The sequence below is a fragment of the Schistocerca americana genome, chromosome 1, assembly GCF_021461395.2.
Source record: "Schistocerca americana isolate TAMUIC-IGC-003095 chromosome 1, iqSchAmer2.1, whole genome shotgun sequence".
Lineage (NCBI taxonomy): Eukaryota > Metazoa > Arthropoda > Insecta > Orthoptera > Acrididae > Schistocerca > Schistocerca americana.
Genome location: NC_060119.1, coordinates 656,565,331 through 656,584,858, shown reverse-complemented (window position 1 = coordinate 656,584,858; position 19,528 = coordinate 656,565,331).

Genomic DNA, 19,528 nt, shown 5'->3' with positions numbered 1-19,528 from the left:
AATGTGTTTCTCTGCGGCCTCCTTGACAGAATTAGCTACTTCTGTCCACATCTCTTGCGAGCTTTTGTCCTCCATCTGTAATACATTAAATCTGTTTTGTACCTCTACAGCATAGTCGGAGGGTATAGAGTTAAGGTCGTATCTGCAAGTTGGGATACTTTTTGCTACATTCTGAAGTTTCAGCCGAAATTTTGCAATCAGGAGCTCATGATCTGATCCGCAGTCAGCCCCAGGTCTTGTTGTAGCTGACTGAACCGCGCTCTTCCACCTCTGATTACAAAGTATGCAATCAATTTGGTTCCGGTGTTGGCCATCTGGCGAAGTCCAGGTATATAGGCGTCGTTTTGGTAGTTGAAACAGTGTATTAGTAATTATCAATTAATTTTCTTGGCAGAATTCTAGGAGTCTCTGTCCAGCTTCATTTGTTGTACCAAGACCATATTTCCCTGTTATACCTTCTACAGCTTCATTTCCCACTTTTGCATTCCAATCTCCAACTATGAAGACGATATCCTTTTTTGGTGTTGACAGTAGTAATTCTTGTAAATCTCCATAGAACTGGTCAATAATTTCCTTTTCAGCATCGGTTGTTGGTGCATAAACTTGAATTACTGTGATGTTGAGGGGCTGACCTTGAAGTCTGATGGACATCATTCTATCATTTTTATATTTGCATCCCATCACAGCTTTTCTCACTTTATCACTAACTATGAAGGCTACTCCATTACTTCTGTTGTTATCGTGCCCAGAATAATACACCATATGGCCATCCGAAGCAAATTCTCCCATGCCAGTCCACCTCATTTCACTTATTCCCAATATGTCGATGTTAATTTTCTCCATTTCTCTTTTCACTATGTCTAGTTTACCTTGATACATGGATCTTACATTCCATGTTCCTATGCAGTGCTTCTCTTTGCACCATCTTACTCTTCGTGAAGCTCCTCTCAACCTGGTTCCCCCCGGAGATCCGATCGGGGAACTTGAAACTCCGGAACATTTTGAGCTGAGCGAAGCCATGGGGTTTTCTTGGGATAGTTCAGTGGTGGTTTCCCGTTGCCTTCCACTGTCCTCCAACTCCTATCTGCTCACCGACTCAGTTTCCCGCTGGGGTTGGTTACCCAACCTTCCGCTGAGTTGCTCGGCTTAACGGGGGCACCACGTGTAGGTAGGAAGTTGGAGAATTGAGGTGACAGAGGCTGTGAGAACTCTCTTGCTGAGTTCTTGTAATCGCGTATCACCCCCATTTTATGCCAGAGTCTCATGATGTCTGCAGAGACCCCCCCAGGTCATTTCCTTTACTTTCTGTCTAGAAAACGAGTGAACGTCAATATTCACGATTGATACACGAGGGCGGGACCCTAAAATAACGACCACTGATTTGTTTCTCGTGGGATTGCAGCTGGACCGTTGAAATTTCGCGACGATGTAGTTTGAGACTTGTGCTACAGAGGATAGTTTTGTTTACACGTGCAGCTCTAGCGAGGGAAGCTTGAACTTCGAAACAAACATGGCACGCATGTTGTTGTCTTCACCTTGTTGAACTTCGAAACAAGCATGGCGCGCATGTTATTGTCTTCACCTTGTGAAGAGCAACGAAGTGTAGTTCGATATTGGCGGGCCAAAGGGCATAAATCGAGTAAAATTCACAGGGACATAAGTGATGCATGGGAAACGACTGTATGGACCGTAGCAATACTTCCTTGTGGTGCGCATTCTTCCAAGAGGGCCGTATGAAGCTTAGTGATTCGACACGATCCAAGCGGTCGCTAAAAGCTGCAACCCCGCAGAATGTCGAAGCCTTTGAGGCAACAATTTTGAGCGACCGATGTATGCCGCTGCAAACCTTATCGCAGCCATATAACGTTTCCTATGGTGCAGTTTCCGATGTTGTTCATGACACGTTGAAATTTCGTAAAGTTACTGCTTGCTGGGTACCTCATAACCTGGAAGTAATCGTCACAGGCGTTAAGTCGTGGGCGTACCACTATACGGCCGAAACAAAGCAGCAGTCTGCTAGGAAAGTGCTTGTGACAGTGTCCTGGGATATGCATGGTGTGTTATTGGTGGACTTTGCTGAATGATGATGATGATTTTTGGTTTGTGGGGCGGTCATCAGCGCCCATACATATTCCCAGTCTGTACACAGTACAATTTAGCCACTTTCACAAATGATGAGGTCAACACAAACACCCAGTTCTCGGGCAGAGAAAATCCCCAAACCAGTGGGCCATCGAACCCTGGACCACGTGAGCCAGGACTTTGTTGAAAACGGGACTGCTATGAATGCTGCAGCCTACATTAAAACTTTTGTTAAGATGCGTAGCACCTTTCGTGACCAATGCATCAACATTAATGCTGACGGTATCAAACTTATCCAAGATAATACTTGCCCCCACGTTGGTGTTCCTGTTCACGAGAAAATCGTCAAAATTGACTGGGAGGCGCTCCAGCATCCACCATACAGTCCGGATCTTGCACCGTCGGACTTGCATCTGTTTGGTCCGAAGAAGAAATCCCTGGTCGGCCGACGATTTGCGACAGATGCGGAAGTGAAATCTGCGTTCCGCGGATGGTTATACTCCAATCAAACGGCCAAGTGGACTTTATGAGCGCACTAAGGTGGACGAAAAGTGTTGCGGACGTTGGTGACTTTGCAGAGAAGCAGATGAATGATGTAAGTTCATTTGTGATTTTTTTTTGGTTTCCCATTAAACTTTTTGATAGTAAAATTGTCGTATATTACTTTGCAGTTTTCGTTCATAGTACAGTCGGGCTCATTTATTCCGCTTCATGCAGATTTCCAAACTATCATGTTTATTTTGAAGTAGTCACAAACATTTCCTGAAATTAACATTTCAGTTTCCCTAATTGAGCACCCTATATCATGCACTTCATTATGATTGGCAGTGTAAGGATGTAGATTTCATATTGAGCATAAACCATTAACTAGCAGAAATACTGATTTTATACTAAAGTTTGATTTTAGACAGTTAAACTATGAAACCAAATAACGCATCTTCCAAACGGACGCGAGTATCAAGAACTTTCCTTTCACCTCTCCAGTCATCCAATACTAAATCAATGAGATGCGATGTAATAAATGTCAAAGTCGTAACAGCAGAAATAGTCCGGTAAAAAGCTAACAAGAAACCCATTTTGTAGCCGACGTCTCCTTCACACTCCGATTTTTGTGTGCAAAAGGAACTGAAATATGGTCATTGGTCAGAGAGCGCCTTGCCCTAATCGTTCGAAGGTCACCTAATCTGGATGAGTTAATTGATATAAGGAGACCACACTGGTCCATCTTCCCTACACCGAAAACGTATCGTTATACCTGGATAAGCGAACCGAAAACAAAATTACGACAGCCCCAAGAGACGTCTCTCTAATACTGTGTAGCGTCGACAGTTGCCCCAGTTCGGGAACAAAGAGAGGTCACACATTTTTTTAAAAAAATTCTCTTTCTTTCCATCTCTGAGGGAGATGGTGGGCTATAGGAGAACATAGCCCTTTAGAGCCAGTAGTAATTTGTTCTGTTGTGATACAGTTTCTTTAGGGCAAGTGCGCATTTACTTAATTTTGTAAGATTTCTTATTGAACATGAATGAATAGGTGGGAGGAAGGTGTTGATGTTCTTATTTATGTTTTCTTTTTTCTAAATCTCAATCCTGGCATTCGCTTTACGGGTGAGAGAAAAACCTCCGGTCGGAAAACCTCAGCTGCAATCGGTTGCCTGGTGTTCTGGCTTAGGCATCTTCTCATTATCTCTCTGGTCTTTATATTTTAATACTGTGGTCTTGAAAAATTTTGTTTATGTAGAGAATTTTAATGCTGTTATTTAGAAGTTGAAATCTTGAAAATTTTGTAGAGAATTTTTGTCTCCTGTAGAAATTGACTCAAGTACTATTGCTGATTCAGTCGTTTTCTTTATATCACCCCAAATCCTTGTAGCCGTATAGACGATCTCGTTTATTTCTTCGTTGTGCAGAGGACTAACGTTGAGTCAATCTGATACTGCTTCGAGAATTATGTAGGGAAAAAAGCATCTTTGAATTTTGGAAAGCTAAATGTTGTAGTATCGTGCTGCAGGAGTGATTTTGTAAGTCCACGGTGACGTAGCCTGTTGACTGCGAATCTGGTGATTTGTTCAATTATTCGGTCTAGCATGTTTTTGGTATTAACTGTTTCATAAACGGAATTTGTTCGGAATTCATAGCTTAGATCTCCAGAAATTCGTAGCATCCTTCAGTCAGAAGGTAGAATTCTTTTCATTTGGATAGGTGACATGGCCCACTATTGAGATCTTTATTCGAGAATGGAGTGGATGAAAATTTTGAATGTCAGAAGAGCAAAAGGTTGATCCACTCCACTTGTTCATGAGACGTACTAAGTTGAATCGGCTCTTAGCTTGTTTAATTTGTTTTGCTGCACATTTAGGAGTTCATCTATACAGATTCCAATATATTTTACGTTGATTTGTGGACCAATTTTTTGTCCCCAAAGTCGAATGTTCAGTTTGTGAAGATCCTGTAGTCGGCGGTTGGTAAGGTTTCTATGTCTGAATAGAATAAGTTGGCTTTTGTGGGAGTTAGGTCGAATGCTCCATTTACTGAGCCAGTTTTTAAGCTTTCTGCTATAGCTGTTAGCCTGTTCATTGACTACACTGCGGATCAGTGCTTAACGGCAATGAGTGCTGACATCAGCGTATGCCACATCCACCAAAAACTGCTCTTCGATAATTATGTCTTGCAGAGCTACCAAATTGTGGGAATGACGATTGCTACATTTCACCCACTGTCACAGACAGTCCCACACGTTTTCTGTGTGATTAATAATAGTCGATCTACGAGCCTCTTGAAGTGTAATGATGTGCCTGAGTGTTCACAATACCAGCAAAGTATGTTTGCAGGCCTGCGGAAACGGTTATTGTCATCTTGGAAGAAAGGGGTGAGCACAGCATACTCATCTAGAAGAAGCAGAAGGAACGACAATCCTCGGTCACTGAGAATGCTGAAATAAGCAAACAACTGAACCACATCCGTCGCCTTTTTTTTTTTCGTCGGTCTTCTGGCTGGTTTGATTCGGCCCACCATGAATTCCTCTCCTGTGTGAAACTCTTCATCTCAGAGTAGCACTTTCAACCTGCGTCCTCAATTATTTGCTGGATGTACTCCAATCTCTCTCTTCCTCTACAGTTTTTGCCCTCTACAGCTCTATCTCTGACATTCCACGCCCACATCGGAAGCTTGAACGTGGTAGGGAAACTAGAAAATCTGAAAATGTAAATGCACAGGTTCGATCTAGGTATAGTAGGGGTAGTGAAGTGAAATGGAAAGCAGACAGGTATTTCAGGTCAGATGAGTATAGGGTAATATCAACAGCAGCAGAAAATAGTATAACGGGAGTAGGATTCGTTATGAATAGGAAGATTGGACAGAGAGTGTGTTACTCTAGACAGTTCAGTGATAGGGTTGATCTTATCAGAATCGACAGCAAACCAATACCGACAACGATAGTTCAGGTGTATATGCCCCGACGTCGCAAGCTGAAGATGAAGAGAAAGAGAAAGTGTATGAGGATATTGAAAGGGTAGTACAGTACGTAAAGTGAGACGAAAATGCAGTAGTCATGGGAGACGGGAATTCGGTTGTAGGGGAAGGAGAAGAAGAAAAGGTTACAGGAGGATATGGGCTTGGGACAAGGAATGAGAAAGGAGAAAGACTGAGTTCTGTTTCAGCTAGTAATAGCGAATGCTCTGTTCAAGAATCACATGACGAGGAGGTATACTTGGAAAAGGCCGGGTGGTACTTGAAGATTTCATTTACATTACATCGTGGTGCGACAGAGATTCCGAAATCAGATACTGGATTGTAAGGCGTACCCAGGAGCAGACATAGACTCAGATCACAATAGCGTAGTGATGAAGAGTAGGCTGAAGTGTAACAAATTACTCAGGAAGTATCAATACGCAAAGAAGTGGGATGCGAAATTACAAAGGAATGACGAGATACGCTTAAAGTTCTCTAAGGCTATAGATACAGCAATAAGGAATAGCGCAGTAGGCAGTACATTTGCAGAGGAATGGACATCTCTAAAAAGGGCCATCACAGAAGTCGGAAAGAAAAACATAGGTACAAAGAATGTAACTGCGAAGAAACCGTGGGTAACAGGAGAAAAACTTCATTTGATCGATGAAAGGAGGAAGTACAAAAATGTTCCGGGATACTGAGGAATACAGAAATACAAGTCGCTGACGAATGCAATACATAGGAACTGAAGTGAAGCTAAGACGCGATGGCTGCATGAAAAATGTGAAGCAATCGAAACAGAAATGATTGTCGGAAGAACAGACTCAGCATACAAGAAAGTCAAAACAAACTTCGGTGATATTAAAAGCAGGGGTGGCAACATTAAGAGTGCAACGAGAATTCCACTGATAAATGCAGAGCAGAGAGCGGATAGATGGAGGGAATACATTGAAAGCCTTTATGAGGGGGAAAATTTGTATAATGTGATAGAAGAGGAAACAGGACTCGATTTAGAACAGATAGGGGATCCAGAGTTAGAATCAGAATTTAAAAAAGTATTGGAGGACTTAAGATCAAATAAGGAGAAGGTAAAGATAGCATTCCCTCAGAATTTGCAAAATCATTGGGGGAAGTGGCAAAAAAACGACTATTCACCTTGGTGTGCTGAATGTATGAGTCTGGCGACATACCATCCGATTTTCGGAAAAATATCATCCACACAATTCCGAAAACTGCAAGGGGTGACAAGTGCGGGAATTATCGCACAATCAGCTTAACAACACATGCATCCAAGTTGTTGACAAGAATAATATACAGAAGAATGGAAAAGGAAATTGAGGATGCGCTAGATGACGATCAGTTTGGCTTTAAAAAAGGTAAAGGCAGCAGAGAGGCAATTCTGACGTTGCGGTTGATAATGGAAGCAAGACTAAAGAAAAATCAAGACACGTTCTAGGATCTGTCGACCTGGAAAAAGCCTTCGACAGTGTAAAATGATGGGAGATGTTCGAAATTCTGAGAAAATTTAGGGGTAAGCTATAGGGAACGACGGGTAATATACAATATGTACAAGAGCCAAGAGGGAATGATAAGAGTGGATGACAAAGAACGAAGTGCTCGGATTAAAAGGGGTGTAAGACAGGAATGTAGTCTTTCCCCCTACTGTTCAATTTGTACATCGATGAAGCAATGATGGAAATAGAAGAAAGGTTCAGGAGTGGAATTAAAAATCAAGGTGAAAGGATATCAATGATACGATTCGCTGATGACATTGCTATCCCGAGTGAGAGTGATTAAGAATTACATGATCTGCTGAACGAAATGAACAATCTAATGAGTACAGAATATGGATTGAGAGTAAATCGAAGAAAGACGAAAGTAATGAGAAATAGCAGAAATGAGAACAACGAGAAACTTAACATCAGGATTGATGGTCACGAAGTAGATGAAGTTAAAGAATTCAGCTACCTAGGTAGTAAAATAAACAATGATGGACGGAGCAAGGAGAACATTAAAAGCAGATTATCAATGGCAAAAAGGGCATTCCTGTTCGAGAGAAGTCTACTAGTATCAAACATAGGCCTTAATGTGAGGAAGAAATTTACGTCTGGAGTACATGGACTGTGAGAAAACAGGAACAAAAGAGAATCGAAGCACTTGAGATGTGGTGCTACAGACGAATGTTGAAAATTAGGTGGACTGATAAGGTAAGGAATGAGGAAGTTCAGCGCAGAATCAGAGCAGAAAGGAATATGTGGAAAACATTGGTAAGGAGAAGGGACATGATGATAGGACACCTGTTAAGACATGAGGGAATGACTTGCATAGTACTAGAGGGAACTGTAGAGGGCAAAAACTATAGAGTAAGAGAGATATTGGAATACATCCAGCAAATAACTGAGGACGTAGGTTGCAAGTGCTTCTCTGAGATGAAAAGGTTAGCACAGAAGAGGAATTCGTGGCGGGCCGCATCAAACCAGTCAGAGGACTGACGACAAAAAAAAAATGTTTCATGATCATCTCTCCCTTGGCAGTCCCCTTCCAGGGATCCGAATGGTGCACTATTCCGCAATCTTTTGCCAGTGGAGAGGTCATCACGACACTTTTTCAATTACAGACCACATGTCCTTTGGATACACGTTATGTGTCTTTAATGCAGTTGTTTCCGTCGCCATCTGCATCCTCATGCCGTTGAACACTGCTGTAGGGGCAGTTTCCCACACCAAGGACAAGAGAGTGCACTGAACCTCTGCCCTCTTCTCAGCCCTCTTTGACGAGACCTTTGGCAGAATTAGGGTGACTTCTTATGCCGGAAGTCTTCGGCCAGCATTGCTGATTATTAATCAAAATTTAAGCAGTGCTGGGTGCCGAACCCGGGAAATGAGGACGTTTCGATTACTAATGAAAGACGCTACACATTTTTTTCTTGTTTCTTAAAGGAACTTTCCCTGCGCCCAAAAGGAGAGTGGGGGCAAAGAGGGCAGGGATTGCAACCCGAGGCCTGGCCGCCATGTCCCGTCCCATCCTTCAGTAACGAATAAAAGCTAGGGGACGTGGAGTAGAGGCACAATGAACATCGTTTTTCAATTTATATCCCTTAGCTTCCTTTCTTTCATTTTTATTTATCCTTAACATTAATACCATCGGGAATAGTAGGAAATCGGTGTCGCGAGAACGAGGGTGCAGCAAGACATCAGACTAACTGACATTCCGATGACCAGAGAATACATCGGTTCTAGGTGTGAAAGCGGCGGGGATCAGTTCTTCGTGACGGGAACACTCCAACCCCGGAGTGCGTTAAGGAAGATACTGATAATTGGTACTTACTGGAATTAAGAAAAACGTTTAAGGGACACAACCTGTTTAGTTAACAATATATAAACTGTGTTTTACAGACAATCGAAGCATTTAACCATAAAATTTTCTTTATCAAAATGAACAAATTTGCAAAATTCTTTTTTTGACCTTAAACCTTAAGTTGAATAAGCTTTTAATCTTTGCAAAGAAATTTGAAGTGCTGTACCGCAAAACAGCAAACAATATGACAATGATTACAATACGGCCGGACCTGCAGCCCGCCCGTTATCGGGGGAAACAGCGGTGTTTACTAACGCGCTGGACACAGTCTGTCTCATTAAATGCCCTCCTGCAACACATGAAAACTATACAAGCACCATTGATGACAAGGGTGATTCAGTTACTCAAAACAGATGACTTAACTTTTAATTTGAAAGCTGTATGTCGAAAGGCTCGGGGTTAAGATGCGCACCTGTGCGTAAAGGTTAAACAGATTAGCAAACAATATGACAATGCTAAAGCCGTCGGCACACGGACCGTGCATCCGAACGTTGAGCGTGCCGAGTTTCTGACGTCACAACGTGGAATAGCACGCTCGGGTGTCTTTACGAACGTGCAGAGCAACATCTGGCATGTCAGATATTCTGAGCGTGCGTCTGAGCGTTGACCAATGAGATGGCACAACGCCACCTACGTCACAAGCACGCCGTCTGCCTTCAGTATAGAGTTGTGAGGCGCCATATTGGCATTCATTTCAAGCCTGTATGTATATATGCCGTTTCTGAGCACCAGCAAATTGAGAATCACTGGAAAACCTGTTGTTAACTGTGTGATTCGTTCCAATAAAATAATGAGAAACATCATATTCGTGGCAAAAGAATTATTGTAACCTGCGTATTATGAGAGAGGCTATTTGAAGGCACCGACACACTTAAGATCCACCCAAAACGTATTGTTCTTGTTACAATTTGTTATAATTAAATTTCAATTAGTAACATACCTAAGGTTTTCAGCAAGGCGTATCATAACATAATTAAATGTTTGGGGTGTGATGTTGGTTTGGCGAAATGAGTAGAGTTACTGAGCCGTCAAGAATTTTAAGGAGGGGCGGTGGTTCGCGTCTTGACGCTTCCAAATTTTTTTCCTAATATTCGCGTTTTTATTAGGTTCTGATACTTTATTATTAGTTTAATATAAGCATATACTATAGCATTTGATGTTATGTAAATATAAGTTCATCTTTTTTTTGAGGTGTGACTTTGTTGGCTTGGCTTAAGCTACAGGACAGCTTGCGCTACTTGTATAAGGATATTTTGCTCCTTTTTCTTTTACGCCTCGTAATTCACATGTTGTAAAAGATTCTGCTGCTGCGTAGGAACAGTGATCAAGTAAGACTGACCTTGGGATTTTACTAAAATGAGGGAATGACGACATAATGTTTATCTTATGCGGAGAAGTATTCCAAATTTGTAATGCACTGTTTGTAATGGAACTTTCATAAGTCTGTGTCCTTATTAATTGGACATGTTACTTTCCTTTTCGTGGACGATGGAGGAAATAAGCGTTTTAATAGAGCTAGCGTGGGCATTTTAAGCGCGCCCGTTGAGTAAACAGTGTGGTTACGAACTAGAAGCATCCCTCAGCTACCGCTGGAGTGCGTTGCGATCGCGTATACCCTGTTGGGGCCCACGTACCGTATGCACAAGTCGTGTCGTACCTGAGCGTTCAGCAGCACGTTGAACTTGGCACGCTCAACGTTAACGTTCGACAGCACGGTCCGTGTGCCGACGGCTTAAGGCTTACTTCAAAGCAACTAACCTCTTAATTTCAATCGACAACCAAGATGCGACTGGATCCCAACCCTTCCTTCTGACAATTTTGTTTTGACTAAAGCTCTGGTACAGTTGGCGGTTAATATTTTCAAAGTGGTTGTCAGTTGTTAAGACTGCTCTGAACGAACGTCCTAAAACATTACTTGTGGACGCTTATTACAAGAGAACTCACTCGGCGGAACCACAAGATCCGGCGAAAATACACCAATAATGACCCGGTCTTTCAAACACAGAAACAAACAGCTTAGTACAACAGGTTGTTCAGATAATAACTAATGACTGAGAAATGCAAGTACAATCAAAGAATTGAACCGGTTAACAGCTAAATCTAACTACAACGTCCCTCTTTTGTTTAACGGCAACATTTGCCTTAGTACAATTGTTCCGGCTGTATTTACGACGAAGAGCTGATTAACTGGAATATAAATGATCGGGTAGAAACCAGAAAGGAAAGGCAAATAGTAGCGGGACAAATTTCCGAACGACAAATAGTGTCTTAGTACAATACTACTGCCTATATTTACAACCAAAGAGCCGACCGAGTAAAACTCTGAGTGTCGGGTACAAACCAGAAAATAATGAGGAGGGCAGGTAGACAATGAAACAAATCACCACGAGGATTAGAGAATGTTACTCCCATTTATCAGCAAGGAGTCCCACGGATCCACGGTGCCTCGCAGCGGTTACTGAGTGGTGTCGATGAAAGCCAGGTAGAAGAGGGCAGCCAGGTCACGGGAGGTCTTCCGACACGAATTTTGCCAACCAACCGACGGGATGTCGGCCTGCTGCTTGTGTCGATCGCGGTGAAATACTCCGGTATCTTCGCTCTGCGCAGGCCCCCCTTGCGTAGCTCGTGGCTTCGGCCGCTCGGACCTCGTGACCACCTCTTGTCGCGACGCTACGGCCAATCACCAAACTTCGAGCCTCTCTTTCGGGCCAGCGAACCCCGTATATGAATGTTACTGCCCAGCTCTTCACAGCATTAAACTTCGGCCCTACTTGGTTGACCACGCGCCTAGTGTGTCACAGTTGAATTGCAGACGGCGGCACGTCACGTCAACGTTCACGTTACACGTCAATAACGCCGTATCATCGGCGCAGAGTGCCAGCTGCACGGGCTTTACTGCACGGATCTGTCGCTGCGTCGACGTGGAATGTCGAAGTAAGACCGGAGAAGGACCCCTTGCGACATCGGTAGCACATGCATAGAGAATCTTTACATGAGGCCGTGCCACACTGAGTGAAAGACCCCGGACTCGTCGATGACCACTGGCACCTGCTCCTTGTGCTCTCCGGAGTCTGCACAGCTTCTTCCACCAGTCGCAGCATCTAGTGTGTGGAGGAATGTCCACTTCTAAGCCCGAACTGCCCCTTAGGGATGACGTCGCCTTCCTTGACATGTTGCTGCAGCCTCCTGGAGCACAGCCCCGCAAAAACGCCCGAGAGGGCCTAGAGAAGAATGATGGATTGGCAGTTCGCTGTCTGTCGTGCGTCATAGCCTGTCTTTGGTATTGCGACCTCTTCCGCGGTTTTCCACGTCTGTTAGGGGCTGGTAGACCACAGGTGGCAGATTCCGAAGTAGAAGGTTTATGACACCATCGCTGCCTCCCGCCATCCTGGTTTTCGGTGACTGCAGTTGCTCAGCCACCTCTTTAGGGATGGGGCTGATGTTCCTTTGCCCTGACTGCCAGGAACCTAAGCGGCTCGTCTTCCAAACGGCGGTCGTGTCTCTTCTACAGCTGGAGTTCCCCGCAAACGTGTGTCTGCCAGTGCGCTGGCTTTTTCGTCTGTAGTGTTGGTATGCGTTGACGTTGTCTCAGGAAAACGCTTGACTACTTTCCAGGCACTTCCATCGTCGATATTTAGTGTGGCCACCAGGCCATCCCAGTCCCTGTTTCTGTGATCTTCGACCGCTGACTTAATTCGCGTCTCATGCGATTTAGGCGGCGTTCTGGAGGGTGAGCTGCCGCTCCTGAGATATTCTGTTCTTCCCTCTTATCATCTCCACGATGTGAGGCGGCAGTTGTCGGGAGAAGTCTTGTAGCTGCTCCTGGTGCCTCGGGGTGGATGCGTAGGATGCTCACAGCAGCTGGCGATTGAAGTATGCCTGCGCCACATCAGCCCCTGCTGTCCGTAAAGGACTCACCGTCCACGCTTCGCTAGTTTCTGCGTCTGGCGAGCTGCGCTGCGCCGATGGCATCCATGTCGTAGGTTACCGGCAGGTGATCGGAGAACAGGGCGTAGATCGTTGTGGCGGACATGAATCGGCCGACGCTTTTGAGGAATGCGACATCGAACACGTCCGGCTGGCCTCTGGTGGGGTAAATGGTACTTTCGTATGGTCCCAGGACGATTGTGTCGTTTCTCTCGGGAGCAGGCAGAAAGTGACGACCTCTGGTGTTTAAGGGGCGTGAATGCCACTGCGTGTTGAAATTACCCACAGTGAAAACCCATACCCACTCATTGCCAGCAGCGCGTCGAAGTCGGCTTCTTGCCTGAAGGTGTCGGTAGGCCACGAAGAATGTGTTGAGGTATTTACAGCCACACTGTTGCTTCCAGAGTGGCTACCTCAGGCAGTTGTACCCGGTGGTGCCACATCGACTACTTAATGAAGACGGCGCTGTCCCTGCCTTCCGTCAGCTTGTCGTTGCGGTAGCAACTATAATTTGTCGCCCATATGTAGATGCCAGATTTTAGGTGAGTTCGCAAATGATGTAAATTTCAGCTGCCTCGTCTGACAGGAATTGGTAAAACTGACCATGCTGGCAACGGAGACTGCGTTGAAGGCGAAAACCGGGAGTCAATGGATGTTTCGACTACCCATAGTGGGTCTCTGGTGCCACGGTACTGCCCTGGAGGGCCGCCGTGACTGCTGTAATGAATACTGGCAGTTGCTGCAGAAGCTCGTTCAGTGATCACAGAAGGGATCAGAATTCTGTGTCGTCTTCTCTTGGAGCGGTGGCGACTGTGGGGCGACCTTCGGTGTTTCGGTGCGGGGGCGGCTGGCTGAGCTGGTGCGATGCCTGATGGTTGCTTTGCTGCTCTCGGTGGGTTCTGCTGCGGTCGTGCTCGGGCAGGAAGTGTGGGCAGGGGAAGGGGGGAGGGGGTGCTTCTGTCGCTGGCACTGCCTTTCCTCACTGGGTACTGCCCGTCTTCAACGCCTGCAGAACTGTAGCTCGTCACACGTGGCTCGCTACAGTTGCAGCACTGAGGTGTCTCTTCCTTCTTGGTGGTGGACTGCATCATATCAGTGATAAGGAAAAGAACTCAAAAAAAAAAAAAAAAAAAAAAGAAAGAAAATCCGTCTGCAAGAAGAGCCTTTTCTGCCTGATGAATGTTAAGTAGATCACATACACCGGGCGTGATTACTGAGAGTCGTCAGGCACTTTTTCTCTTGTGTTTAGAGATATATCTGTAATTTCTCTTTTGCAATGTGTAGCTGGATTAAGCCCAAAAACTATTGCTCATCGCTTCATTTATGCGGCGTGTTGTCGCAAAGCGTCGGTTTGTTGCCCGTTACAGACAAAATGGCTTTTAAAGCAAACTTTTTCGGTCCATTCGAAAGAACAGTCCCAACCAAGTCTAGTGTGATATTTGTATTGTATTAACAGTGACAGTAAAACATGATGAATAACCAGTGCTCCAGCCTGCTCCAAGTCTGCGCTGAGCGCTAATGCCACGCAGAAGCCGCTGCTCAGAAGCAAGTGGAATACTGGTTATTCATGCTGCCTTACTGTCCCTTTAGTACAATACAAATGTCGCAGTAGACTAACTAGGGTCCGCTGTTTAGAAAGAGCATGTAAAATTCCGCCTTAAGAAACATTTTGTTTGTAGCGCAAAACAAATCGACGCTTTCTGTCGACACTGGACGTTGCATAAAAGACGTGAAGAGAGATGTTTTCATTTGGGCTGGCACATTGCAAACATGAAACTGTACATATCTGCTGAAACACCAGAGACTCACGACTGTTTACAAGAATTAGGAGTAAAGCAAAAATTAAACGCCTTAGGACTCCTTTCGGAATTTCTCTTAACAGTGTCATAAGGAAAAAGGAAAGTAAGAGTTTAACGTTCCGTTGAAGATGAGGTCATTGGGGGTGGAGCACTGGCTTGGACAGAAAAGGATAAAGAAGAAAATCGCTCATGACTATCTCAAGGGGACGATCCAGCAGTTTCCTTAATTTATTTAGAGAAACCCTGGGAAATGTAAATCCAAATATTTAGACAGAGATCTGAGTCCCATTCCTTCTGAATGCAAGTCCACTGTGCGTTACGGCACCACGCACGGTGAACTTTAAAAGGGAGAGTTGTTGGTGGTTAAACCGGATTACCGTCATATGAAGTAAAGTACAACTTCTGATTTTCTTTACAGCAATGGAGATATTAAAATAAATTTCAACTGACCTTTTCAAAAGAATCAATTGGAGGAGAAAGTCACACGACGAGACTTTTTTCTTTCCCTTACAAGTAAAAACTCACTCTGCTAAAACTTAACACTGAGATGATCAGTGGTTTACAACTATTGGTCAATCACAGTGCCGAAATGTTTATGCCGAGACTCCTGTGCGGCTAATTTCGCTGTTATCGACCGCCACGTCATTCTGCATTTCTGTATTAATGATTGGGACCGACAGCAGAGCACGATGATGTCCTCAATTTGAGGAAGGAAGATACCGAACCAAAATACATTAGCAGAATTCGAAGGAAGTGAAACCCATGCACGAAGGAATTTACTCAGTAACCTTTAATAAATTGCATTAGCGAAAGAAACGAACAAGGTTCAAAGAATAGCTGCACAATTCTGTCCAAGTTGGGTTATATTCAACGAATGTCTGGAATACAGACTTTCTTTAAACAGTTAATTTGGACGAATAATTAAGAAAAATGTTTCAGGAAAGTTTAAAAGGGAGCTCTACAAACTTTTATGTTTTTGGTGCCACTATTTGAGATTTTAATTAGTTGAACCAAAATTCGTAATTTCTTTTCTCTTATGAGGCAATTAGAAGAATTTACTGAAAGTGTAAAGTTTGACGGAAACTGACGGAACGAGTCTCACAGAGAGTTCAACTACGCTATAAAATATGTTTAAAATGTTTTTCAGAACTTCCACGTGAGCGAATTTGACTGCTTGAAATTACAAGGCGGCAGGAAGTGTTCAGAGGCTCGATTTTAATGTAAATATTCCCAGAACTGTAAATTCAACGTTCAACAGACAAAAACGAGAAAATACTCGACTATTAAAAACGGTTGCAATCGTGTGGGCAAGGAGAAGAAACTGAAATACTCCGTCTCTCATGACCTACTTTTTTGACGAGAATGAAACCTAACTTTCCTTCGTCATTTGGTTATCGAGACTGATAACAGGGGACCGGTCATATACAGCTCACAAGCTGGCTTATTTAACGATTGTAATTAATAACAGACTTTCTTCTCTCGGATACACGTATTACAAGACAAAAAGCGCGCTACGCTGTAGCCTGAAAAGAACGCCATGTGACTTGGAGGGACTCATTCATCACTGGCCGGGCCAGCAGTACTTAACACAGCCGACAAATTACGTGCCGTGTCAGGGTGACGCCGCTAATGGCCGCCCTCCACGCAGACATCGCAACACAGCGCCACCACAGCAGCTGCTCCTGTTCGGCCGCCACGGTGCGAATCGCTCGCTGGTCATTTCGCAAAACAATTCCTCATCGCTTTTCTGACAGTTCTGTGCACTTGCTATTTCTTGTTTTTCTTTCTTTCCAGGTGACAGAACAAATTTAACATTACTCTCCATGGTTTCTTTTTCCTTTTTTGTTCCTTTACTTCATACTGACTGGTGGATGCTGAATTAAAATGGCTGAAGTTGTTTGACCTACGCTCATCAAAATTAAAACTGTCCCCAGTAGTTCCACCAAGTGACGAATTCTGTTCCAGCTGGAGAACTTCAGCTGGAGAAAATTGCTGTACGTTTCCAACTGAAACATCATTCACTTCTATTTCGCATCCAGTCTTTCGTTCCGGAGTCCAAGTTTGATTTGTATTCACACTCATATGTAGAAAATCACATTCCTTCACCTACCATGAATCATCACCCTTCCATACCGACTTTTTACTTTAACATCAGTGTGTAGGAATAAGTGAGTGGTAGGGCTAAGTTGAGGTGAGTGCGATACCTTTCTTCAAAACATACTACGATTTTATTTCAGAAACTGCCATTAAAACAAAATAATTTGTAAACCTTAATTTAGTTTAAAAATAGTATAATTTTAAACGACGATATGATACTTCATTAACTTCCTCAGAAATTACAGAATGTAACTATAATCATTTCTGAAAGGCACGATAGTAAAACAAGTCCAATAAAAAGATTTATAAATCCTCGATTATCCATGCATGGAAAAACATAGTTGTGACATGAATGACATTAGGCCTCAATAAGATAAAACAAAATAAAAACATTTTCCTTTACATCAACAACCATCGACTTTTATGAACACAGTTAGCAAATTTTGTAATATCCTGTCCTCAAACAATGGTCTTATTAAAAACAGCAACTGTTAAGGCTAGAGCCATCATAATCCGAAGTTTAAGACAGCAAACTTGCCTTTAGCATTCCACACCAACGGTTTTGTGAATCACCACAAGCACCTTTCTGGGTAACAAAGAAGACACCCAACACTTCTGCGGATTCAACGAAGTAGTCAACCCCGATCAGGGGATCACTAGGACAGTGGATCACTCGATGGTAGGCGCCACCATTGACGAAACTGACCCCGCAAAAACAAACACGTCAAACTAGGGCCCCAACTACGAGTACTTCGCCGATGCTCGCGGCAAGTTTCCAGCTGGTGGTGGAAGAGAGCTCGTGTTATCACTACGGGGCAGACGGCACCCACCTTCGTTCTCAGGAGGGGCCACAGTCGCGCTGCCCACATCTCGGCCCAACCACGTCAGCGCCAGAGGTGCATCCTGGAATTCAAATGCGTTGTGGTGACTTTAGTGTCGGTACAGCCAGCAAGCACCAAACGAAATAAATTGAACTTCTCTTTAGATGCCCGCGTCAGACACAGCCTATGGTCTCCGTGGGACAGTACAGTACTCTCAGCGATAATAATTGGCAACCAATGCTGTACAATCGCAATAAAGTCATGAGATGTTCAATTGACTTTTATCAGAACATGTTACGCGTTTCGGGATTACACCCATCTTCAGACATCACAAACTTCAGCTCCTTCCAAACCAACCAGGCGTACAGCCTTGACAACTCAAAGAAAGTGTCGAATAACATATGACTATAGCTGCCGCACAAGCAGTCTTGAAGCAGAGCTACGGCGGGAAAAAGGAGGTTGACGTGATATTAGGAGGTATCACATGACTTCTGCCGCCTCAGTGTATCATCGGCAGCATCAGCTGTTTGAAATCCATTACGGATAGTTCCCTTCTAGACTTTCTACGGAGCTTCTTAACAGATTGAAAACTGTGTCTGGATCAGAACTCGAACCCAAACCGCTGTGTTTCACTCTCACCGATTTATTTACCCCGATCCACCTCACATGTTGAATCGGCCAGTAGCTCTCTCTAGCTTTCCTACCACTACGTAAGGTCCCCAGTATACGTCTTATCTCCGTGCAGTTCTTGTGAGTAGCCAGTGAGAGCGTTTCCCATAAAAGACAAAATCCTGTGACTCCTCAAGCTACCCCGTCGAATATGTTGTAAATAGTCTTCACGGGTTTGCCGCCGGATCGCTATGTGCAAATTCCACACTATTTCCTCAGAGAAACTATCCGACATCTGCAGGTGGTCGAACCTTGCTTGTGGCTAGGTACGACTAGCTACCAGCAGGATTGAACCGCCTGGAGATGTTGGACAGTTGCTCCGAGGAAATATTGTGGAATCTGCACAACGTGATCTGGCGGCAAACCCGTGAAGACTATTTACGACAAAAATACTATTCAAAACTCGGCGTGGCACACACTTCTACTTTGTCAGGAAAGTTCTTAGTGTTAGAAAATTTAGACAGTGATTCTGCCACCCTTTCCAATCGGCTGAAGTGAGAAAAACTCATTATTCAAAAACGAAATCAGTTTATTCCGCAACAGCTATAACCCCACCTCCAGAACAGAAAGAAAGTTAACCACCTGCAGGAATATAACGTTTGCTTACAAAGAAAAAAGTTCCGAGAGTGAGGAGCTTGGCCAGCAGTGAAATTAAACAGACAGTGAGGAGAACAAGCCTAACGAAGTCTGCGCCACAGCCGCATCGGGCGCGTGCAGGCGCACTCTTTCAACACAGTGGGCAAGCGACTGGACGGTGCAAACGTTGTTTGGCTTAAAATGGCTATCGGTGTTGGTTAGGGTCGTGCTCGAAGTATTTGCTTCTACTGGGATTTTGGGGTGTCGAGCGGAAAGCAAACTGGACAAATCACCGACTCTTTGGGCTGCATGCATGACGCGTGTTTGGTGCTGGCATGCAGCCGTGTTCTGTCCTTCTCCTCTGTGTGTACCAGACAAAGTTGCAGTGAGACCAATCGCGTATCTGGCTCTACATCTACATCCATCCACCGAAAGCCACCTTACGGTGTATGGCGGAAGGTACTTCTGATGTCACTGACATTTTCCCCTTCTCTGCTACATTCGCGAAGGGTACGTAGGAAAGAAACGACTTCAATAAACTTCAATACGATCTATAATTTGTCTAATTTCTTCGTCGTAATCATGTTTCGAGAAGTATATGAGGAGGAAGTAATTTGATTCCCAGCTTTTCTTCGAATTTATGCTATTGGAATTTCTACAGTAACCTTCTCCGTGTTACAGAACACTTCTGTTACAGCTGCTACCTCTGAAGTACACTCCGTAATGCTCTCGCACCGGATAAACTATTCCG